Source organism: Mauremys mutica, chromosome 22 (genome assembly GCF_020497125.1).
Source record: "Mauremys mutica isolate MM-2020 ecotype Southern chromosome 22, ASM2049712v1, whole genome shotgun sequence".
Classification (NCBI taxonomy): domain Eukaryota; kingdom Metazoa; phylum Chordata; order Testudines; family Geoemydidae; genus Mauremys; species Mauremys mutica.
This window is the reverse complement of record NC_059093.1, coordinates 20,632,687-20,656,968: the sequence shown is the minus strand read 5'-3', so window position 1 is coordinate 20,656,968 and position 24,282 is coordinate 20,632,687. Positions and strand designations below refer to the sequence as shown.

The 24,282-nt window shown below is 49.3% G+C and overlaps 5 non-coding genes across 5 annotated transcripts; all 5 read left to right on the top strand.

Moving 5' to 3' along the window:
- Positions 1–339: 339 nt before the first annotated feature.
- Positions 340–412, top strand: TRNAR-UCU. The gene has a single exon. It is a non-coding gene; the product is annotated as a tRNA-Arg (tRNA).
- A 9,594-nt stretch (positions 413–10,006) lies between these two features.
- Positions 10,007–10,079, top strand: TRNAK-CUU. The gene has a single exon. It is a non-coding gene; the product is annotated as a tRNA-Lys (tRNA).
- Positions 10,080–14,135: 4,056 nt separating this feature from the next.
- Positions 14,136–14,209, top strand: TRNAT-UGU. Its single transcript has one exon. It is a non-coding gene; the product is annotated as a tRNA-Thr (tRNA).
- A 5,014-nt stretch (positions 14,210–19,223) lies between these two features.
- TRNAA-UGC lies at positions 19,224–19,295 on the top strand. Its single transcript has one exon. It is a non-coding gene; the product is annotated as a tRNA-Ala (tRNA).
- Positions 19,296–20,521: 1,226 nt separating this feature from the next.
- On the top strand, positions 20,522–20,594 carry TRNAK-UUU. Its single transcript has one exon. It is a non-coding gene; the product is annotated as a tRNA-Lys (tRNA).
- The last annotated feature ends 3,688 nt before the right edge of the window (positions 20,595–24,282 follow it).

Sequence of the window (24,282 nt, the reverse complement as noted above, 5' to 3'; positions counted from 1 at the left end):
GGCAGGCCTGGGCGTGGCAAGGGCCTCCTGTCCCGGAATGAGGCTGCAGTGCTTCCTGGTCCCCTTATCCCACCCACACCGGCAGGCGGCTGCTGCGGGAGAACACGAGGGAGGCTCTGGGGGCGCTAGGCAGCGCTGTGTGGCTGTCAGGGGAAAGAGCCTTCTTCTCTAAAGATGGCTGGCAGAAAGGTGGTGCTCAGCTCTGTAAGCAACCTGCCCAGTAGCCTCGCTGCCAGGGGATGCAGACATTTCTGTAAGGTGCAGAAAGAGGTTATTTGGCTTCCAAGTTAATATGAGAAATATGCATTTAGGAGATGGAATTTCCATTCTTTCATCAGGGCCCCGGTGGCCTAATGGATAAGGCAATGGCTTTCTAAGTCAGAGATTGTGGGTTCAAGTCCCATCTGGGGTGAAAAACTGCCTTCTTCCTGTATACTGCAAGGAAACCTTGGCCTTATTTTCACCAAGGAAGCTGGGAGATGTTTGAACACAAAATACTGGATCTTGGGAAAAATCCCCCAGAAATGGCATCTTGACAAATGCTTTCTAAACCCATCAGTAGCCAACAGTTAATACAAGTGTTTGTCTAAGACTAGAGGGAAGGGGAGTGTTTACTCCGACACCTCAGTGAGTGAAACAGAGGGAAAGAGCAAGGCTGTTCTGAAAGAGAATGGATCTGTCTGGAGACAAAGCAGCCCCTGAGAATGAGCAATGGTGTGAAAAGAAGAACTTCAAATGTGTGTTAGAGGGTTTATCCCTTCACCCTCCCATTACTGCGTCCTTCTTGCGTACACACAGAGCAGCAATACCCAAAGTCCAAAGGTGCAAACAATTAGATGTTTATTGGATTGAACTTCCAGCAAGCAATGATTCCAGTTTCCTTCCTCAGTGTCCTCATCCCAGCCCTGACGCCACAGAGCCTTGCCTGTGTCCCTGTTCCCATTCACCCCCTTAGCAAAACATAGGACATATGGTGACACATTTCCTGATAGGGCCAGGCATCAAGGTGGAAGGTGCTGATATTCCATTTGTCCCACTGCCCTGTGCGTAGTGCAGTTCCCTGCACCTTCTCTCATATGGGCGTGCCACACCGGTTCCAATTAGTGTTCCAGACTTCCCACTATAGTGGGCCCGGGAAGGTTGGGTCCAAGTTGTCTAGTACAGGGGGGAGGGGCTTACTCCATTACTTCTAGGTTATTTCCATAGGCAACATATCACAAGTATATTTAGCAATACACCAGCCGCTGTAATAATCCACAGCAACACCGAGAGACCTGAGCACTGCAGCATGGTCCAACATCCCGGCCACCACCGAAACACCTCCTCTCCTCCTTCGACGGGGTCAAGCTCTTAACATGTCCAGTTGCTGGCAGTTGCAATACGCTGCCGCTGCAGGTTTTCGTGCTTTTGTCCATAGTATAAGTCCATTGAATGTCCACAGAGAAATGGGTTATTGTCCAAACCAACGTAACCACATGGTGTGGAATCAGGCTGTATGTGCTGGTTTGATTATTCACAGCAGTAAGATTCACAGGTCTATCTGTGCGCCAAAGCCCAGAGAGCAGTGTGTAGTGTGGAATTTGGTTAGGGGCTGGTGTAATTGTGTCCCCAGTGATATGTACATTTCCAGCAAAACACCATCTACACAGTACACCCAATTGTCCACCCCTTGCCACGGGCCATTGGGTGTGCTCCTCCACGGCCATCAGGGAGGGGCACAGTCAAACATCTTCTCTGGATTCACACCATTTTACACACCCCTCCATTGATTCCCAGCGAGCAAATCCACTTCTCATTATTCCCAAAGGGCTTGTGGGGCCCACCTTAGCTGCCGATTCACTTCCAGATACCACGGTAGCTATTACACAGGTGCTGGCCTCCTAGTCGAGCATTTTGCATTTCATACACATCTTCCCCCAGGTCAGCCTTTTGAAGCCATCCTCACCCATGTCATGAGGTTTTCTGTTCATTGAAACATAACAATGCTAACAACAAGACAAACACCACAGACAAACAACACAAAACATAGATTCATGGTATTATGGTTTAGTCTTTTGCTGGCACCAGTTTGCTTGTAGAGTGTCTGAAAAACAAAAGAAACAATTTCCACACACACCCCTGGTGGGGACAGATTAGTGCTTAATAATAATAATACCACTTCCTTTTACAAATTTCCTTTCTAATTGCAGGAAAAACAGAAGAATTCCCTCCAGGCTGTCCTTATTTTGTTCTATAGTCAGATAGTGAATTACCCCACTCACGGGTCATTTATGAAATTCATGAGGTGGTGTGCCTCAGTTTCCCCTCTTGTACAACAGACCCAGTTTGCAATAGTTTCTCTGCTGCACCAAGCTTTAAGTTTATTCTCAGGTAATAGCTGAGAGACAGCTTTAGCACTGTACGTATGCACGCACACACACACACACACACAGAAACACACACTCCTTAGGGTTAACCTGTCCCCCTTATTTTCAGGCTTGACTTGTTTTTTCATCTCCCTTTCCTGGAGGGCCACAATCTGAGTCTTCCAGTAGCTTGTTTGCTGACTAGATGTATTCATTATTTGCAGCTCCTTTGTGCTGCTACTGATGGGCAGTTCTCTCCTTCCCCCATCAGCTAGGTCATTTGCATTCACCCCGGCTTTCGGGCTTGCTTTTGGATCCAAAGCTATCAGCAGCTCAGAGACTGTCTTAAAAGGGACACAATCAACTTCCACCCGAGTTCTGATTACTTTCCACTTTCATCTTCTACTTCAAAACACACAGATCTGAAAAAGAAACCACAGCCTATTGTGGCTCCCTTTGGAGCCCTAATGGGGTTTTAATTAAGTACCATGTTTTGTTTGCATTTCTTTTACCCCTTCTCCAATATACACTGCACACGTCCTGGGAAAATGCACATTCCTTCCATAGTTTAACCTTCATAACATTATGTTACAAACCATAAGTCTCAGTTTAGGTTTTTAAAACCTTACACAATTACACACAACATTTTGTTTTGTCTAACAGCCCTTGCACTGCAATAATTTTTTTATTACACAACTGTACCCCGATTACACGTCCATCTTGTACAACCAGAGACAGCCAGGGGCAGGCCAGTTAAGTGCCAGTAGAAACCCCGGACATTCCTTTAGTGATTTTGCTTACATTACCCAGGAGTCAAATCATTTTGATGAGATTATCTCTCTGCCTGCTGCCTGCAGCCGTCCCCTATCGACCATTTCTGTGGGCAAAGGGCCCATTTCCCCTCAGAATGGCTGTAAAGGCTTCTCGGGACAAAACATAGCGGTGGTAGTAGCCACTTTACCTGACCCTCTTGTATAATTTAATTACTAAGCTTCCATCCAACGTGAGTGCACAGAGCTGCACATACAGTTACATTTATATAACTGGGTTTTATTATTAAACCAAAAACTGCCCTTCTTGTAACACCACAACTGTTGCCTTTTACTATTTCCACAACTCCCAAACGTTTACTTTCCTCCAAACTCTGTATTATTAATTTTTGCAAAACCCTGGGGGCTGCACTGCCGTGCTGGGGTGACTCTGCAGGGGGAGAAACTGCTGTGGAGCCATGTAGAGCAGGTGCAGGAAGGAGCCGGGGTCACTATTCACATTCTGAACTGCACCATTTTCCAAATTTGGGAATGTCCGAGAACAATTCTAAGGGGAAGGTGAATGCAGAGCAGTGACACAGGAGGTGCCCAGACCTCCAGTGGGGGCGGCATGGAAATTAATAATGGGAAGATCATTTGCAAAATTAGTCATCACTGACAAGATTTGTCTCTTCTTATTTCATGTTACGGTGTTATTTAGCGGAATCAGGACATATTTTTACTATGTTAAACACTTAATTTTATTTAACTGAGCCAAAAACTTAGTGTCACTTATTTTTTTTCCTCTGTCCTAGCAAGAACTAAATGAATTTTGTGACTTTCTGGAAAGTGCAGCGAGATTAAATGTGGGGAATTCAGTCTCTGTGTTTGTGAGCTGATGTTTTCCTCTCACAGGTCAGTGCCTGCATTGAAATACCAAGAGGGATCTAAGGGCTGGTGTACGCTGGGCACAGGGGTGTTTGCAGAAGGGGCGGGGCCTCAGGTGGAAGGGGCGGGGCAGGGCGTTAGTCTCCCCCAGCTGGCGGTTCATGCCCTGCCCATGGTGTTGCAAGGAAAGAGGCTGCTCAGTCTGCACTTGTAGCGAGGTTCCCCCACTAGGTGGCTGCGCAGAGGCTGCAGGAGACAGGCAGGGGGCAGCAGGGGAAGTGGCGACACAGGAGCTCTCAGCAGCAGGGTGACGGACAATGCCGTGGAGCGGCAGCGACACAGAGTGAACAGGGCAAACCGAGAGCCAGTTGAAGGAGTGTCGGCAGCAGAAGCTGAGGTTTCGCTTGATGCCTTCCCTTCCCTCCCCCACCCCTGGGGCTTTGCTGCCCAAGGGGAGTGGGGGTTGGGGGAGGAGAGCGGAGGGGTCTGGTAAAGGAACATTGGATTGGCCTGTCACACCGCAAGGTGAGAAACTGAGGCACAGCACTGCCCAGCGTACTCTGGGGTGGGGGGTTTTGCTGATGAGTGTAGATTTGAATGTGGTTGTGGGGTTTTCCCAAACTCAGGCTTGATTCTCTTTCCCTTTTAATAGAAGTTCTTATTGGCTCTCTGCCAGGCAGAGCTGGGGAGTGGGGGCCTGTTGCCTTTTTCCCAGGCAGCAGGGTAACACCTGCCTGGCGAGTCAGGGTCGGTTTGGGTGACCCCCACTCAGGGCAGGCTAAGGGCAGGTCTCTGCCCTTTACTCAGCCCAGGAGGAGTTTTTTGCACTAACATCCCAAGTGTGCAAGTCCGTCCCCGCAGAGCAGCCCCATAGGGACTGAAAACTCTACTGGAGGTGGACAGGAGCCTGTTGCAAAAATAAAATAACCAAGATTTACCAAACTCCCTGTTACACATTCAATCCTCTCTTTTTTCTATTCTATTAAACTGGGAGCAAGTTACCAGTGACCCAGGGCTGGGGCGGAAGGAGGGTGCAAGTGGGGGGAGGAGCCCAGGGCTGGGGCAGCAGGGCGGGTGTGGGTGGGGGAGCACTGGTAGGGGGGAAGGGGAGAGTTGAGAGCTGGGGCAGCACAGGATGTGTGTGGGGGAGAGCCCAGGGCTGGGGTGGCAGGGGGGTGAGGGTCAGGGGGTAGAGCCTAGGGCTGGGGCAGCAGTGGGGTGCGAGTGGTGGGAGGCCCAGAACTGGGGAGGCAGGGGGTGCAGGTGTGGGGAGGGGAGAGCCCACGGCTCAGGCAGCAAGGGGATGGGGGGGCAGACAAAAAAATTTTTGCTTAGGGAGGCTGTCATAAACAGATAGTTAAGGGTTAAAGTCTGTTTTACCTGTAAAGGGTTAACATGTAGTACCTGGTGACCACCTGACCAGAGGACCAATCAGAGATAAGATTTTTTCAAATCTCTGTGGAGGGAAGCCTTTGTCTGTGTGAGAACTGGTTTTGGATTTAACAGAGGACAGTCATGTCTCCAAGTTCTCCTGGAGTAGTTTCTACTAATTAATAGTGAGTATTAATTAGAAAGGCGAATTAGTCTTATGATTTGATTTCTATATTTGCAATTGTGTGTTTGCTAAAGGAAATGCTTTATTCCTGTTTGCTGATATTGCTTTTACTGAGAAAAGGGGGAGAGGGGATTCTCTCCAGAGATTGATAAGGTTATACCCTATGAGTGTCCAGCTTGGGCTCATAGAGATTCTGTATTTTCTTTTTATTCTTTAATAAATTCTTTTCTTTTCTTTGGACTTGGTTAATTCCTTCCCTTGGGGAAATTCAGGGGAAGGGGAGGGGGAAGTGGGCTGCTTCCCTGTGTGTAGAGATTCAAGGCGTTTGAATCCAGGCATCTCTGTCTCCGGAGCAGGCTGGAGAGAGGGAAGAGGGGGGAGGTTCCTCCTCTGTGAATTGATCTGTGTTCCCAAGGGGGGAAACAGGGGTGTCCCGGCCCACGGAATTGACCGGGTGGTGGCAGCCGAAGGGGAGACCTACCCTAGGATTTTGGGGTGGGGGGGAAGACATGCGGGTCCTCACTTTGAAACCGCCCAGTTTCAAGTGAGGGTAGACTCTGACAGAGGCAAAAAACCTAGAGCCGGCCCTGCCTCCACCTACCATGAGGTAGGTAGGAGCCAGGGGTGGCTCTAGGAATTTCGCCGCCCCATGCATGGCAGCACTCCGCGGGGGGGGGGGGCGCTCTGGCGGTCGCCGGTCCCATGGCTCTGGTGGACCTCCTGCAGATGTGCCTGCGGAGGGTCCGCTGGTCCCGTGGCTCCGGTGGAGCATCCGCAGGCACGCCTACGGGAGGTCCACCGGAGCCGCCTGCCGCCCTCCCACCAACCAGTGGAGCGCCCCCTGCGGCATGCTGCCCCAAGCATGTGCTTGGCGTGTTGGGGCCTGGAGCCGGCCGTGGTAGGAGCGGATCATTAGTATCCCTACTTGAAAGAGGGAGAAGCTAAGGCTGAGAAAGGAGAATTGACTTGTCTTAGGTCACACGGCCAGCCAGTGGAAGAGTTGGGAGTAGGACACAAGAGCCCTGATTTTCAAACTAACCATCAGATCTTGAATTTCATACATTGAATGACCTGAATAAAGTGCTCTCAGATGAGCTCCAGACCAACAACAGTGCACAGGAATTATTCAGCAAGTATTTGAGGAGAACTGCAATGTTAGAGAGAATCATGAACTGCTCAGAGACCATTAATGCAGCGAAGCAGCAAAATTCATCAAACATAGAACTGGTTCTGACTTATTTCCTTGGTCTTAAAAGAGAACAACAAGGACCTGACTCTCCTCCCTGTCAATAACCCCCTGCTGAGCCAATCAGGGTAGAGACTGAGGACGGGAGGTTGAGGGTTCTCACCAGAGAGCCCAAAGGATGGCCCAGGTCACCGGTGGGGATCACTGCCCGAGCACTATTTCAGCCCCACATTTTTGGGTGGACCTCCCAGAGTGGGAGCTGCAGAGCACTCCCCCGCAACACACACACACACACACACCCCGCTCCTGGTGTTGGGAGGGGAACAGGAGAAAGGACAAAAGAAGCAAGAGATGAAGAGAAAGGAGGGAGGGAGGGATGGATGGAGGAGAAGGTGAAACAAAAAGGACAAACCCTAATGTCCCCACTGATTCTATGGGACAAAATCCCAAGTGTGAAATAAAATTCTGCCTCCTTAAGCTCGTGTTTTCCATGCCTAGAATTCCACAAGAGCATCCAGGCAGGGGAGCCAGTCAGCGTGTGACTGTACGACCGGATCAAGCAACAGCTGACTGAGTTCTAGGAGATGAGGTCGATATGAGCGGGAGCATCGAGTGAAGGGAGGGGCGGCCTCCCCTGACATTTTTGCGGCCTGCAGGGAATGGAGACCAAGCAGGGGGATGTGGAGACTCAGGGCAGGACCCATGGATCTGATAGTGCAGGACCACAGTCGCTGGAGGAGGAGACAGAGTCCCGCAAGAGGAAGCCGCTGGTGGGAAGCAATAAGAGCAGCGTGCAAACCAGCCAAGAGTCACAGGGGTCTAGAAAATGAAACAGTAGTAGGTCCCATGGTGTAATGGTCAGCACTCAGGGCTTTGAATTCTGGAATTTGAGTTCAAATCTCAGTGGGCCCCTCTAGAGATATGTTGGTATGCTGCAAATCCCTGGAACCCAATGTGCTTGGCTATCTTCATGATGGGTGACTGATGCCCATGGGAGATAAGCCTCAGGTTCAAAGCTACAGCAGACTGGGTCTAATGGGTTAATGCCCAGTATTTATAGAGCAGTGCTGAGTGGAGTTATGCTGAGGTGGTGAGTTCAAACCTCACCTGAAGCACTAGTTTTCTTTAAGCAAATAGCTTCTGCCAATCATTTTGCCCTGCAGAAAATACAATTGCAGCTCAGAAGACACCAAGGTCCCCTTGCTTTACAGAGAGCAGGGCAGATTCCACAGATCTACCAGGCTCTGCTCTCCACCAGCCGCCTGTGTCAGGAGGGGTCAGGCAGAGCCCAGAGCATGCCCCCGACTCCCCCTCAGTCTTTGCTCCCCAAACCACCTTTGTGCTCACCCTCTTCGTGGTGAGACTCAAACCCTGCCTGGCTTTCTGTATGTCAGTGGTTTTTGTCTGTTGTGTTGATGTGCATGTGGGTCCTGTGTGATTTTGGTGGATGCCTTGCATAGTTTTGTGTGTGTGAGTGTGTGTATGATTTTTGCTTGCAGATTGTTTTTTGCTTAGTATTCTTTTGGTATGTGGGTTTTGTGTTTCCTGTTGTGGGCTTTTGCTGTATTTTTGGTGTGGATTTGTTCTTTCTATGTTTTGTGAGGTTTTCCCTTATGTGTCTATGGCTCTGTGTGCTGTGTGGGTTTGGTTTTTGTTTATGTCTGTGTGGGCCTGTGCAGTGTGTGATTTTCTTATTCTCTCTCTGTGTGTTTGTCTCTCTGTTTGTATCTTCATGTGTAAATTCACTGGAACTTTTCAAGATCTCCACAACTTTGCCAATTTTCACCAGGAATTTTTCTCCATTAACAAATTCTCACTTGTTCCCTACCAGTTGGTGACCATTGCCCCAGGGGCCTGTCAGTCTCAGGGTCCTGATTTCCCATTGGCCCTTCCCCCTTCTATGGGGACTGCGAACGAGCCAACCAAAAACCCCACTAAGTTTTAGTAAAGGACCAACAGTCCCTTACACAAGCCAGCCCTGTGAGAGTCACCAACGTCTGGAGAAGGCAGCACAAGCTGGTCCCATGGTGTAATGGGCAGTACTCAGGACTCTGAATCCTGCCATCTGAGTTCAAATCTCAGTGGGACCTTTGGTTTGTGGTGAAGCCATGGAGCTCACACTACTCCATTTCTCTGTCTCCTGTTGGACAAGAATAAGTCTTTCCTCTCCTGCTGGGTGACTCAGGTGCTGTAGGGGATCAGGGCTCTATAGCTGGTTACTGGTGCCTGGGGGTTGGGATTCTCATGACTTCACCTGGTGCCCACAAGTCTGGCACTTGCTGCTGTGCTTTTCCTCTTGCCTACCTGGCTCTTGAAGGAAGCAGGGTCAGGGCTGGGCAGGCGGGAGCCCAGCACTTCTCCTCCTCTGGGCACCTAGAGCAGAGGTGGCTGGTGCTGACAGCTACAAGGGAAGGCTTAAAAGCCACAGAGCAACAGAGGGCAGGGCAAGAGGTGGGGAGGACCATGCCTATGTGTTGGCCAGCAGACAGCCACAGAGACACCTGGCCAGGCTGCGCCCTGCAATGCCAAACCCCCTCTGAAGGCCACAGGGCGGCTGCTGATGCTCTGTGGCCAACATCAGAAGAAGGTAGGAAATCAGGGCCAGGCCCCTGGTGGGGCCTCTGACTGTTCCCACTCCAGGTGCTCACTTTGGCAGTGGAGCCGCCCATTTTCTTTGGCAAGTCAGGAATGGCAAAGGCGAGACTGGAAGCACCTGGGACTCAGGTCCCAGACTCTGTGACGCCCAACCCCCAACTCCTTCCCGGGGCTCTAGCTGAAGCCAGAGCATTGGCCTGAGTGACCAAGAAGAGGTTCCAGCCCTGAAGGGAGCAGGACTTGCAGCACAAAGTGAGCACAACCACGAGGGGACTCAACTCCTGAATCATCCGATCCACAGGGAGATGCCTTATCCTTTAGGCCACATGATGAGGGGTCTAAGCTCTTCTTTGGAAAAGCCGGACACTGTGTTTCTCAGGTCATCTACTGAGCGGGGCTGAGACTCTCTGGGCACAAGAAGTCGAGTTCCCAGTGACACGTGAGACTTAATTCTCTTGAGCCAGGTGCAGGGTTTTGGCAGGGAGGCTCAGGCATGGGGGATTGGGGTGCAGCGGACGGACCGGCTGTCTAGGTGCGGAGATTCAGTCGCACTGAGGCATAGGAGGGAGGAATCCTGCTGACAGGCAGTGGCTGTGCAGAAAAAGAGGAGGGGTTCCTGGGACTTTTTTTTGCCTCTTTTGCCTGCCTGCTCACTTTTGTGGTGTACGGTGAAGCTATTTCTTAACAAGCCCACGTAGCTCAGTTGGTAGAGCATCAGGCTCTTAATCTGAGGGTCCAGGGTTCAAGCCCCTGTCTGGGTGCTCAGCTTTTAAGTTGCCTTGTGTGCCAGGACCCAAATGCTGTTCACAGCCAAGCATGGATTCCCAGAAACTGTAGCCATTTCCTGGAAAGGTTCCTTTCCTTAGCAATCAGGAGGGAGGCCACATCCGCAGGTGCAGATAGCACAGTCTCTGGCTGCCAGGAAGTGCTGTGGGGCCAGGTGCTGAGAAAGTCCAGAGAGGGAGCAGCAGAGATGGGGGAAGAGGAGAGAGAGAAGCAATGACAACAGAGCACAAGTGTAAAGGGGGCATCTGGTCTGGCTATTGTGGCAAACTTCCCTGGTTTATACACGACCCTGGTGGAATTGGCCAGTGGAAGGATCTGAGTCCCCACCCCCTTACCCAGAGGCTGCCTGACCTCGAGGACTGTTAGGATACAGAGATTCGGGCCTGTCTGCAAAGGCCCGTACTTTAAGAATTTAGGTGTATTTTTATCACTTAGCTAGTTATAAAGGTATAAAAGAAAGAATAAAAAATCACTGTCTGTTTGTGTAATGGCCTTCTCTTACTGTGACAGGCTGAGGCCTGGTTCTTCGGCTAAGCCGCAAAGGCAGCCATAAGCTGGGAAGTGTATGGTCACATTCACACATTCCAAACTACTCACATTGAACTAAGGTGCTATTGGGCTGTGAGGAATACAATCCTGCCCTGATATTCCTATCACCTCCAGAGAAAGGGAAACTTAGTTTGGTAGCATCCTGTCTGGCAAGAACTCACTTATCAATAGACACAGCTGAAAAATCCTTATGTCTGTATAGATGTAGTTGTGAAATCCTCACTTCTGTATTGTTTTGTATGTTTATTTGCATGGTCTCTGTCTGGTTCTGTGATTGTTTCTGTCTGCTGTATAATTAATTTTGTTGGGTGTAAACCAGTGAAGGTGGTGGAATATAATTGGTTAAATAACCATGTTACAGTATATTAGGATTGGTTAGTTAAATTTTAGTAAAATGATTGGTTAAGGAATAGCTAAGCAGAACTCAGGTTTTACTATATAGTCTGCAGTCAATCAGGAAGGTGGGGGGAGGGGGGAAATGGGGGATGGGGGAAATGGGATGGGGGAATTGGGATCATGTTGTGCTACAGGGGGAAATGGGAACAGGGGATGGGAACAGAAATAGGGACACAGACAAGGCTCTGTGGTGTGAGAGCTGGGAAGGGGGACACTAAGGAAGGAAACTGGAATCATGCTTGCTGGACGTTCACCCCAATAAACATCGAATTGTTTGCGCCTTTGGACTTCGGGTACTGTTGCTCTCTGTTCATGCGAGAAGGACCCAGGGAAGTAAGAGGGTGAAGGAATAAGCCCTCTAACACGGTCATTTGTTGCTCTAGGCTCCATATGTACGTGCACATTCACATCCCACTCCTGACACAATCACTGTCTTCTATCTGACGAAATAGCCTAATTTCAACCTCTCCTGTAACATTACACCACCAACTATTTAGCATTTGTATGAGAGAAGTTGGAGGGAATTCAAACATCTTCAAATGGCAAAACTTTTCCCCCGACCTGGTCAGTGAATCCTATGGTGAGAAACTTTCTGTGCATTTCAGTTTCTTGTATTGTTGGATGGGGCCTGAGGTGCTGAAAGGGAAATGTCCATGGCAAACTTGGACATCACTGTTGTCCGAAAAAAGGCAGGTGTTAGACACAATCGCTTCTCATATTCCCGTGGAATCTGAGTCTAGCTGAAGAATTTCTGTCTATCCTAGAGAGAATCATTCCATTGTAAATACAAATGCAATGAGATCTTCAGGTCGAGTCAGCGCCTTTTAAAAATATTTACTGAGAAAAAAGCCATTCTTTGCCTTGTTGATAAGGACAAGAAGCCCTCTTTGCCTTTCCATTTCAAATGAATGGAGATTTTCATTGAAATACTTCTGGTTTTTAGGGGGAATTGAACCCAGGCCATGGCTGTTTAAAACACAGGAACCTACTGCTTAACGCACCAGGGAGGGCAGTTTTTTTCTGACAGCCAGTGTTGTTTTTCTCAGCCTCCTACTTCGCCAATGTCAGACTCTGAGTGCAGTTAAGCTCTGGAATAGGCTCCCAAAGGCGCTGTGGTGTCTCTGTCCTCAGAGGTTTTTAAGAACAGGTTGAACAAACCTCTGTCGAGGATACTCTGCATATACTTGTGTTTTTCAGATGTGAGCCTGACTAGTTCAGTTGGCAGAGCATCAGACTTTTAATCTGAGGGTTCAAGTCCCTGGTCAGGTGAAAAACTTCTCACTGTGATTATAAAAATCTGTCTCTCTGGAGTCTTGTTCAGTGTTACTCTTTCTCTCCAGGATTTTGCCTTTCCTAAGAAGGGCCTTTCTGTGGGGGGGATTGAAGGAGCAACTCCTTGACATCCCCTCTGTCCTTGCAGGCTGGAGGAATAAAGTCCTCTGGGCATATAGCATGTTCCTCCCCTGCACACACAAACACACAGAATATTCATAAGGAATTAGAATTAGAATCCACCACTTTCCTTGGGATCTTGTTCCTGTCGTGAATCATCCTCGCTGTTGAATATTTGTGCCTTAGTTGTAATATGAATTTGTCTCTTTTCACCTTCCAGCCATTGGGTCTTGTTATGCCTTTCTCTGCTCGATTAAAGAGCCCTTTCATACCCAATATTTTCTCTCCATTAAGGCCCTTCAACACTTCAGTGAAATCACCTTTCAATCTTCTTTTGATAAGCTAAACAGGTTGAGCTCGTTCAATAGCAAAGAGCCACCAAATGTTCTGAGGGCTGGAGAAAAATGTCTTCTAGGGAAAGTGGTGGATTCTCCATCTCCTGATGTCATTTAATGAAGACTAGATGCCTTTCTGGAATGTGTTTGCCCAAAAGTAGCTATTGTGTCATACAGGAGGCCTGTGATATGCAGGGGGTCAGATTAGATGCTCTAATGGTCTCTTCTGGCCCTAAAGTCGACTAATTTCTGAAAAACGGAGTGTAGCATTGGGAGCAGCGTCTGATGTTTTCCTGTCTAGCCGGCTTGCTTCCTAGAACGAACGCTCCTTGAGTGGGGTGATCCACAGGGAGTAGCTCAAACCTCCAAAGTGCCTGGCCAGGGGCAGGACATTGGCACAGCAAGGGAGGGGTGTGGCAGTGACATCACAAAGGCCTTTTGCAGGACCTCAGACTTTTGGTCAAAGGTGGTGGGGACAGAGAGATGCTGACATCAGGCAGGCAGGACAGGGGCGAGGGGCCAGGGAAACCTCAGAGATCCCTGTGGCTTTGCTTCAGCAAGTCTCCTTCTCCAGGTCTCTCTTTGAGGACTAAGAGAGTATTCGGGTTCAGGCACGTGAGTGCCAGGAGGAGCCTCTTTCGAGTTTTCTCCTTCTCTTTAGTGATTTTACTAGAAAACAGACGTCCCTGTTTAGAAGGTAAGAGCCTCCTCGAGGGAAGGGGTGTCCTGGGCGTGTCACAGTTCGGATGCCAGTGGCCCCCCTACACTGTCAGGAAGTTCCCGCCACCCTGCTCTGTGTTCTCAGGGCGGGAGAGAGCAGCATCCACGGCAGTGATTTCCTCCTGGCTGCCGGAGCAGAGCAGCAGGCTCAGCTGTCAGAACTTCCCAGAGCTATGAAAGAGGAGGGGCCCATGGCTCTGTAGCAGGAATGCAGGGCAGGCTTGTTCACAGCAGGCATTGTGGGATACTGGGGAAGGCCAGTTATGGTGATATAATGAACAGCAGCGTTTACTCTGTTACTTTAAGTTTGCTGCAAAAAGCTCTCGCATTGAAGTCGTTTTATTTTGTCAACAGAACAGGGCACTTTTGTCGCCAGACATGGCATTGCAGTGTGTACACCAGCCACAAGCTACCGACCGAGAGAACGTTGTGTGTTTTTCACACACCTGAGCAATATAATTCTGCTGAAACAACTTTGTAGTGCAGACCTGGCCAAAGATTCACTCACACACAGCTTGCAAGGAAAACCTCACCTGCTCCTCTGCTTTGCAGAATCCAAACACGAGCAAAGCTTGTCAGGCCCTGGTGGCGATGGCAGGGAGTCAGGTGTGGGCAGACAGTGTGTTATAATTGCCCACAGGCACCGTGGCTTAGCTGGCTAAAGCTTCTGTTTTGTAAACAGGAGATCCTGGGTTCAACTCCCAGTGGTGCCTTGTTGACTGGTTGTTGGGGCACCTGGTATTGGCTACTGTCAGAAGACAAGGTTCAGAGCTAGATGGGCCTTTGGTCTGGTCCAGTGTGGGTTTTCTTATGGTTTAAATAACACTCACAGGCACTGATAACAGAGTTACTGAACGTTTGGGAGTTAGGAGCGGGTAGGTCAGTGGTCCAGTCCCCACACAGGTGACCCCCTCCCTCTGGGACAGGGGCAGGTCTGAGCTCTCACCCAAATGCTCATTGTGGCTGCCAGAATCTGTGAGCAGCTTGTTTAGTTTACAGCAAAGGTTGAGTCCTGCTTTGTGCACCGTGTGTGAGAATGAAAATCCTAAACTGCCCTTTGAAATAACGAATGCAGCAGGACGTGTTATTGTCCCTGCCCCAAAGCAGACAGACCAATGGAGAAATGCCGTCGAGTCCAAGGTGATACTCCACTGCCATTTTACCTTTTTTGCTTGCTAAACTCCTTCTTATCTGCCCGGCCCAGGCTGTCCTCTGCCTCAGCTGCTGCTCCCAGCCTGCTCTAGAGTCAAACACGCAGGGCCCCCAGGGGAACAGAGGCTGGGACAGGGCAGCAGCCTGGGTTGGGCTGGGAAGATGCTGGGAGTTCTCGTTCCCTGAGAACTGGCCCGGCTCCCTTCTCAACAGCAAACAAATCAATTCCATGTCCCCTCCCCAGAAAAACCAGCCTGGATCCAAGGGCAGCAGGGGACGATTCCCTCCAGTTCCCACCGAGGCAGGAGAGAACCCAGGGCGTTTCTAGCCGAACTTATGGAACTGATGTGGGGAAACCAGCCTTTAATAACAGGCAGTTCCAGTTTAAGCTAAGTGTTTTTAACAATTTCTACAATATTAAATAACCCTTCAATCGTAGTGTCACCATCCATAACATTGCTTCAGCCTTATAGGTTCCTAAGTGTACAACTAAACATCTCTTCAAACACAAGGGAGTGGAGATCAGTCAGTGTTCAGAGTCATCCCATATAAAAGAACCATGTAGTGGTACATACTGGCCCCATCATGTGGCCATCGCCTTTCCCTCCTCTCTGTTAAAAGTTTTAGTATTTTGCACAGAAACTTTCTTCCCTCAGGAGAGACTTGGGAACCAGGGCTGCCAGCCAGACAAACACTTTTAAGAGGAGGCGTAACTTGTCAAAAAATGATCTCCCCTCTTCAGTTCAGTGACACCTTGAAATGTTACTTGTCCCGGCAGAGTTGGAGGATTGAAAGCAGCTACATCAAACCCCTGTGTAGCTCGCAGGAATGAACATAAACTCTCCCTTGTATCTGAAGAGATGTTTAGTTTTACCCTTGGTAAACTACAAGACTAAAGGGCAAGGCAGTGGTGCCAGATATAAAGAGTGAAACACGAGACAATCATCATAGTTATGCCCATAGTGACTGCAAATTATTTCTAAATTCTTCTTATTATCATCAGTGTATTATTTTCTCTGGAGTCTAGACATTGACTATATCTTGACCAAGAAATTTAGATCTTGATAAATTAATCGACTATCCCTGGTTAAGGCAATGGACTTGATATCCACTGGGGTGTCCCTACACAGGTTCAAGTACTAACAACAGTGGCTGCCTTTTAGCCATAGCTTTTAATCAGGGCAATAAATTGATACGAACTCCTGTAAAATCATTTTCCAGCCCGACTCCTTCACCCACATTTGTTAGGGCATTGGGCCACCATGTGAACATTTCATTTCCCTCCTCAATTTCACACAGAGACACACTTTCCTTTGCACAGATCCATGAACAGCAAAACCTCCCTGTGTCTCTTGTCTGAGCCAGGGCATTCGATTCCATTGAAACCTTCTCTCCTGCAATGGTGATGGTCACACAGAGGGGACGTGGCCACCTTCACCTCTGACAGTGAGATATTGGCTCAGCTTTTTCTTTATGCTGCTGCTGTTAGTCCATGAAACATCAGGGATGGAATGCAAGGCTGAGTTCAACCCCCTGAAACATTTCAGTGCCCAGAGAAATCCTGACCCCGGCTATTGGAATGATAGGGTGGAGATTCGAATAGGAAAGGGACTGTCTGAATTGTCAGTGTGGGGAAAGAACAACAACCTATAGCAATGTCATTAACCACAAACACACTCTCATCCTGCTCCAGCTGGAAGGGAAATGGGCAGGAACTCTTGCTGTTCAGCCATGGACACACTTACACTAATGCAGCCGTGAGTGTGCTGGGGGAGCTGGTCTGAGCCATTTGAAGTGACAATTCTGTGAGACCAGAATCATGGTGTAGTGAAGTAACTGTACATTAAGTACTTGAGGCTGAGTGGTTAAGGTGATAGACTAGAAAACCATTGGGGTTTCCCCACACAGGTTTGAATCCTGCCAATTATGGAGGCATTAGTATGTTGCTAGTACCTGAGTGTCCACGGAGCCAGATCTGGTCTTACTGTGAGGCTGGCTACACTTAAGATGCTGCTCTAGCACGGTGGAGTAGACAGCTGCTACAATGACTGGAGTGGTTTTCCGTCCCTGTGATAGCTACATTGACAGAACAATCTTTCCTTTCATTTAGCACTATCTAACCACAGCTTAGGTCAGCTTAATTATACTGGTTTGGGGGGTTTTCACACCCTGAAAGACCATCATGCTACCAACTGAGCTAGCTAGTTTTAAAGTCAGTCAACTGCCCAGTCGCAGTGTAGAAGGAGCCTGAGGGTGTTTATTTGTGAGCTGAGGTTCCCTGTCTGACATTTGCCTTTTTTCCTGGTTTGTTATGTCTCCAGCGAGCAAACCAGAGCTGTTACAAGGCTGGTTAGATGCTGCTTTCTAGCCCAGAGAGCTGGGGTTGATTTAACATGCTGTCGCCATCAGCTGGTCAGAGTAACCAGGGTGGGAGGGTGGAATTTAGGATTCTCCCACCAGGGGGAGGTGCTGTTGGACTCATCTAGTGGGGGAGAGTCTGAGTCTGAGTTCCCCACATGCCCCACACACATTTTCACAGGGAATCAGGCCCCCTAGGGAAAAACTCAAAAGAAGCCTGGCCCAGGAGTGTCAGAGAAGGGAATCACTGTTTGCCTTAAGAGGTGGGTGAGGGAAACCTGCAGGTCCTTAGATCCCTCCAGCGCCTGATAGAACCATTTGTGGGGAAGGTCTGGGGACGCTGAGGAGGACAAGGAGATGGGAAAAGGGCTTGCAGCTGTTGTGCAATCCCCATGCTCCCAGCAGAAGGGTCTGGGGAGCTCAGTGCTCAGAACTCACAAGATGGCATAGCTCAGAGCCCCATTACACGGAGTCAGAATGTGATCAGCTCACACCCAGGGGGAGCAACACCCCTCCCTTGGTCTTTATGCCAGAGCTCCTATCAGCTCAGTGTCCTTCCCGCAAGAGCGGGCTGCTGAGAGGGTTGTGATGGGGTAAATGAAGGCAGAGGAGGATTGTTCCTCATGGGGTTTGTTTGTGTGTCTCTGTGATCCTGCTGGAGGGAGCATCATTTGAGTTTGTTTCAGTGACTTGGGTTGGGCTGAGGTTGTGACCCTGAGCACAGGGGGTCCTGCACTCTGCTCCTAGCCCCTCAGGGAATGGACAATGGAGCAATTTCAGAAAGTGGGTAGAAAGTAGCCCAAGAAAGTGTAGCATAAATGAGAAGAAAAGCAACATCCTCTCTTCCCTGGTGATCTAGGGATTAGGATTTGGCACTTTCATTGCTAAAGCCTGGGTTCAATTCCCAGGCAGGGAAAAGTGACCTTAAACCAAAAATGCTTTTTTTTTCTTTGCTTGCAATGTAAATAAATCCATGTTATTTTCCTGATTCCCCCCATCTTCCCAGTGTCTCCATGGCAGGGCCGGCTCCAGGCACCAGCACAGCAAGCAGGTCCCTGGTGCGGCCAATGGAAATGGGAGGCTTCAGCGGCAATTCGTCCCTCTCAGTCCCTCTCAGAGGGAAGGACTTGCCACCAAAAGCGGCAGTGGTGGAGCTGCCATTGATTGCATCTTTTTCAATTTTTTTTTCCGCTTGGGGTGCCAAAATCACTGGATCTGGCCCTGCTCCATGAAAGACAATTTGTTAAATCCCAGATGAGTGGAGTTATATCAGTTCTCAGCCTGAGCCCTTAGGTCTTAATCCTGAGGATATTGTCCCATCATGGGGCCATTTCCCACCTCTCTTTCCTAGGGAAGCACAATTTTCTTTGCACAGACACAGGAACAGCAAGATCTTTCTCTGTCCCTTGTGCAAAGCAGGGGGCCAAATTCCATGGAAACAATGGACAAGCCGGGGGCCCTGGGCACATCCAGCCCTGGCCGTGAGATGTTCCCTCCCCTCTTTCTTTATGCCCCTGTTGTTATTTCATGGATTGTCTGGGATGGGGGAAAAGCTGCGTTCACACCAGGTGGAGGGGGAAAGAACCGTGAAAATCTCAGGACCCAACCCCTGCTATCAGGATCACTGAGGTGCTGGGAATCTGCATGGGAAAGGGGCTATGTGAATTGTCAAGGTGGGGAATGAATAACAATCTACAACTAGATCCACCTCATTAACCACTGACACAGGCTAATCCTGCTGCCGATAGAAGGAAAACTGGGAGTGATTCTTTGCTGTCAGCCATGGAAACAGTGACCCAATTGCATCACAGTGAATGTGCTGGGGAAAGCTGGACTTCACAGGCAGGTGGAAAGAGCAGATCCTAGAAACACCTGGAGCTCCCCACAGCACTTCTGCCACCAGGGTCAGGTGTTGAGCGACTCACAGTGCCCCGCCCCGACACATGACCTTCCAGCAGAGGGTGGCAGCACCCCCCACCCAATGCCGGGGAGAGGGCTGATTGTATCTCTGCACCCTGAGTCCAGGGCACCCACTCTCTCTGCCCCACACATCGAATCTGGCCCTGCTGCAAAGTGACCCCTAAGAACCAGCAGCCTCCAGGACCGCAGGTTTGGCCCTCAGAGCAGGGAATGTGTCCCCCATGCTGCTCTTAAGCCACTAGGTGCTCTGGAAACAGGAGGGCTCTGAGTGTAAGCTATAGCACACATGACCCATCTGGGGATGTAGCTCAGTGGTAGAGCACATGCTTTGCATGTATGAGGCCCTGGGTTCAATCCCCAGCATCTGCAGGTTCTTTTCACCTTGTTGCTTTGCTCATCCCCAGCTGGGATGTGGCCCACCAATCTCCCTGCAGGAGTTTCAGTACTGCTCAGTGAGGGGTAAGTGCCAATTGCCTGGAAGGTCTGGGGGCATTTCTGCTCCTAAGTCTCCTCTGTACATTTAAGATTCCCATCTGCTGTGCTGCTTGGGACAAGGGTAGATGAGAAGGGCGAATCCTCCAGCACAGGAGGGAAAGGTCCCATCTGCACAGACTGAGAGGCAAAGACTAGACATTTCTTGTCTGGGCCCAATCTTTTCACCTGGTATAGCCCTTGTTCCAGCTCAGGTGGTAGCTAGGGGATGTCTCATGACTGCAGCCATGTTTGTTCAGTTCCACCCCTTTATACAGTTTTGGTACAAGGCAGGATTTTTTTGTCTCTCTCCTGAGGAAGAGCCCCAGGTTTAAGATGGAGTCCTGTACCAGGTGACATGGTCACATGTCCTGTGAGACCCCCAAGCCTTCATTCTTCCTGGCCTGATTCACGGATGGTGCAGGACAGAGCCATCTCCAGTCAATTGTCCTGGTTAATGGGAGCCATCAAGAGTCCAAACCACTGTTAATGGCCCACACTTTGCATCATTACAACAGGACCTCAGAGTTATAGTTCATAGTTCTAGTTTCAGATCCAAGAATGATCGGTTCATACAAATAGGATGAACACACACAGTAGATTATAAGATTTGTAATGATACTTTACAAGAGACCTTTTGCATGAAGCATAGTCCAGTCACTTTATATTCACACTCATTAGCATATTTTCATAAAATCCTATGGCGTGCAACTTCACAGCAGGGAAAGGGTTTTACTGCAGCACCTGGGAGCAGTTGAGTTTCATGTTCAGGCTGTGGTATGAGTTCCTCCAGGTTTCTCATAAGCACACAGGGACCTTAGCGGATGCTCTCGATACAGGAATGGCCCAGACATGATAAAGTGATGGGAATTGCATTTCCCTTTTTTATTTCTGTATTTCCAATGACATTTCTGTTTGTGATTTCGTTTTGCTTTGTATAACTGTGTTTTCTCCTGGATTTGATATTTAACTAAAAACAGAATAATGTCTCAGGGCACCGGATGGAGGAGCAGGCTGGGGCTAGGACTGCTAAGAGAGCGAGAGTATTTTCTGTATTGTTTCCTGCCCTCATTTTTCTTGACTGGTTTCTCTTCTGCACAAAATTTGCCTTTTTTAAAATGTCAGCCTGGCTAGCTCAGTTGGCAGAGCATCAGACTTTTAATCTGAGGGTCCAGGGTTCAAGTCCCTGGTCAGGCAAAGGGTATGGCTACACTTACCAATCTGCAGCGCTGGTAGTTGCAGTGCTGGTGGTCCAGCTGTGCAGGGCCAGGGGTGGTGTGTGGCCACACTCACAGCTACCAGCACTGGTGTGTGGCCACATTTGCAGTATTTGCAGCGCTGTTGAGAGTGATGCATTATGGGCAGCTATCGCAGCATTCAAGTGGCGGCAACATGCTTTTCAAAAGAGGGGGGGTGGAGTGGGGTCTAGTGTGACAGGGAGCGGGGGGAGAAAGAGAGGGGGGATTTTTGGAGCCAACACTGTGTGTTTAGCTTCCTGCCTTGAAAAATCAGAACATGTTTTGGACCCCTTAGTCTTAACTCTTAATTGCAAACAGCCTGCAGCCAACACGACTCCCCGCTGTTTCATTCACTCTCCCTGCCTGCCTCTCATTTGATTGTTTACAGCCAGGTACAGATGATCACAGCAAACAGGAGCTCTGTTTGTTTTTTGATAAGCAGCAGCGGCAACGGAGCTCCGGGCGGAGCTCGTTCATAACAAAACAAAGAGAGTAATTTAGTTAAAAGCATTCTGGGATACATCTTATACCCTGGAGGCCAATCACAGCGCTGGTGTGTGGCCACACTTGATGACCAGCGCTGCAGCACCAGCGCTGGAATCCTTATTCCCCATGCTGAGTGAGGTGTACGGCCAGCGCTGCAGCCAGGGAGTTGCAGCGCTGGAAGTGCCCTGCAGGTGTGGCCACTTACTAATTGCAGCGCTGGTGGAGGCTTTCCAGCGCTGCAACTCGCCAATGTAGCCATACCCAAAGAAACACTTTCCCCCTGTGACATACCCAAAGAGTTTTAGAAGGACTCTCCTTGACTTTAGTTTTTCCTTTTCAGGACACGGCCTTTCCTAGGAAGGGCTCTTTACTGCCTGGGACTGAAGGTGCTACTGCCTCACCTGTCCATTGGCCTCACAGGCTGGAGGAAGAAAGGCCTCTGGGCCTGCAGCAAAGTGCTGGGTGCTGACTTTTTGAGCAAATGCAGGGCTGGCCAGAGAGGCATGTTCCCACTGAGTCCTCCCTGCCAGAAAAAATTGTCCCCACAGACAGGGGCGGCTCCAGGCCGCAGCATGCCAAGCGCGTGCTTGGGACAGCAAGCCGCAGGGGGTGCTCTGCCGGTTGCAGCGAGGGCAGCAGGCAGGCTGACTTCGGCGGCATGCCTGCGAAGGGTCCGCTGGTCCTGCGACTTCGGCGGACCTCCCGCAGGCAAGCCACCGAAGGCAACCTGCCTGCTGTGCTTGGGGCGGCAAAATGCCTAGAGCCGCCCCTGCCCACAGAGTCCTCCCTGCTGGAAGTCTACAGTAATCAACAGGTGCTCTGCTGATCCCACGGTGTAAGGGCCAGCACTCAGGACTTTGAATCCTGCAATCTGAGTTGAAGTCTCAGTGGAATCTGAGAATAATTCCTGTGCCACAAACCCTGCTGGGTCTTCCAAGGCTCTGTCTTGCTTTCTCAAAGGCCATGAAAGCCACTACAAAAGGGTTCTTTCTCCTGCTGATAATAGCTCACCTTAACTGATCACTCTCGTTATGGTGTGTATGGCAACACTCAATTTTTCATGCTCTGTGTGTATATACCGGTAATTCAAACCCTATTAGGGCTCCAAAGGGAGCCACAATAGGTTGTGGTTTCTTTTTCAGATCTGTGTGTTTTGAAGCAGAAGATGAAAGTGGAAAGTAATCAGAACTCCGGTGGAAGTTGATTGTGTCCCTTTTAAGACAGTCTCTGAGCTGCTGATGGCTTTGGATCCAAAAGCAAGCCCGAAAGCTGGTGTGAATGCAAATGACCTAGCTGATGGGGGAAGGAGAGAACTGCCCATCAGTGGCAGCACAAAGGAGCTGCAAATAATAAATACATCTGGTCAGCAAACAAGCTACTGGAAGACTCAGATTGTGGCCCTCCAGGAAAGGGAGATGAAAGAACAAGTCAAGCCTGAAAATAAGGGGGACAGGTTAACCCTAAGGAGTGTGTGTGTGTGTATGTACAGTGCTAAAGCTAAATCTAAAGCTGTCTCTCAGCTATTACCTGAGGATAAACTTAAAGCTTGGTACAGCAGGGAAACTATTGCAAACTGGGTCTGTTGTACAAGAGAGGAAACTGAGGCACACCACCTCATGAATTTCATAAATGACCAGCAAGTGGGGAAATTCACTGTCTGACTATAGAACAAAATAAGGACAGCCTGGAGGGAATTCTTCTGTTTTTCCTGCAATTAGCAAGGAAATTTGTAAAAGGAAGTGGTATTATTATTATTAAGCACTAATCTGTCCCCACCAGGGGTGTGTGTGGAAATTGTTTCTTTTATTTTTCAGACACTCTACAAGGAAGCTGGTGCCAGCAAAAGACTAACCCATAATACCATGAATCTATGTTTTGTGGTGTTTGTCTTGTTGTTAGCATTGTTGTGTTTCAATGAACAGAAAACCTCATGACGTGGGTGGGGATGGCTTCAAAAGGTTGACCTGGGGGAAGATGTGGATGGAAATTCAAAATGCTCAACTAGGAGGCCAGCACCTGTGTAATAGCTACCGTGGTATCTGGAAGTGAATCGGCAGCTAAGGTGGGCCCCACAAGCCCTATGGGAATAATGAGAAGGGGATTTGCTCGCTGGGAATCAATGGAGGGGTGTGTAAAATGGTGTAAATCCAGAGAAGATGTTTGAATGTGCCCCTCCCTGATGGCCGTGGAGGAGCACACCCAATGGCCCGTGGCAAGGGGTGGACAATTGGGTGTACTGTGTATGAGGTGTTTTGCTGGAAATGTACATATTACTGGGGGCACAATTACACCAGCCCCTAACCAAATTCCACACTACACACTGGTCTCTGGGCTTTGGCGCACAGATAGATCTGTGAATCTTACTGCTGTGAATAATCGAACCAGCGCATACAGCCTGATTCCACACCACGTGGTTAAGTTGGTTTGGACAATAACCCATGTCTCTGTGGACATTCAATGGACTTATGATATGGACAAAAGCACGAAAACCTGCAGCGGCAGCGTATTGCAACTGCCAGCAACTGGACATGTTAAGAGCTTGACCCCGTCAAAGGAGGAGAGGAGGTGTTTCGGTGGTGGCCAGGATGTTGGACCATGCTGCAGTGCACAGGTCTCTCGGTGTTGCTGTGGATTATTACAGCGGCTGATGTATTGCTAAGTATACTTTTGTTACGTTGCCTATGGAAATAACCTAGAAGTAATGGAGTAAGCCCCTCCCCCCTGTACTAGACAACCTGGACCCAACCTTCCTGGGCCCACTATAGTGGGAAGTCTGGAACACTAATTGGAACAGGTGTGGCCCGCCCGTACAAGAGAAGGTGCAGGGCACTGTACTACACAAGGGGCTGTGGGACAAATGGAATATCAACACCTTCCACCTTGATGCCTGGCCCTATCAGGAAATGTGTCACCATATGTCCTATGTCTTGCTAAGGTGGAGAATGGGAACAGGGACACAGGCAAGGCTCTGTGGCGTCAGGGCTGGGATGGGGACACTGAGGAAGGAAACTGGAATCATTGCTTGCTGGAAGTTCAATCCAATAAACATCTCATTGTTTGCACCTTTGGACTTTGGGTATTGCTGCTCTGTGTGTACGCAAGAAGGACCCGGTAATGGGAGAAACCCTCTAACACTAACATCTAACACACATTTGAACCTC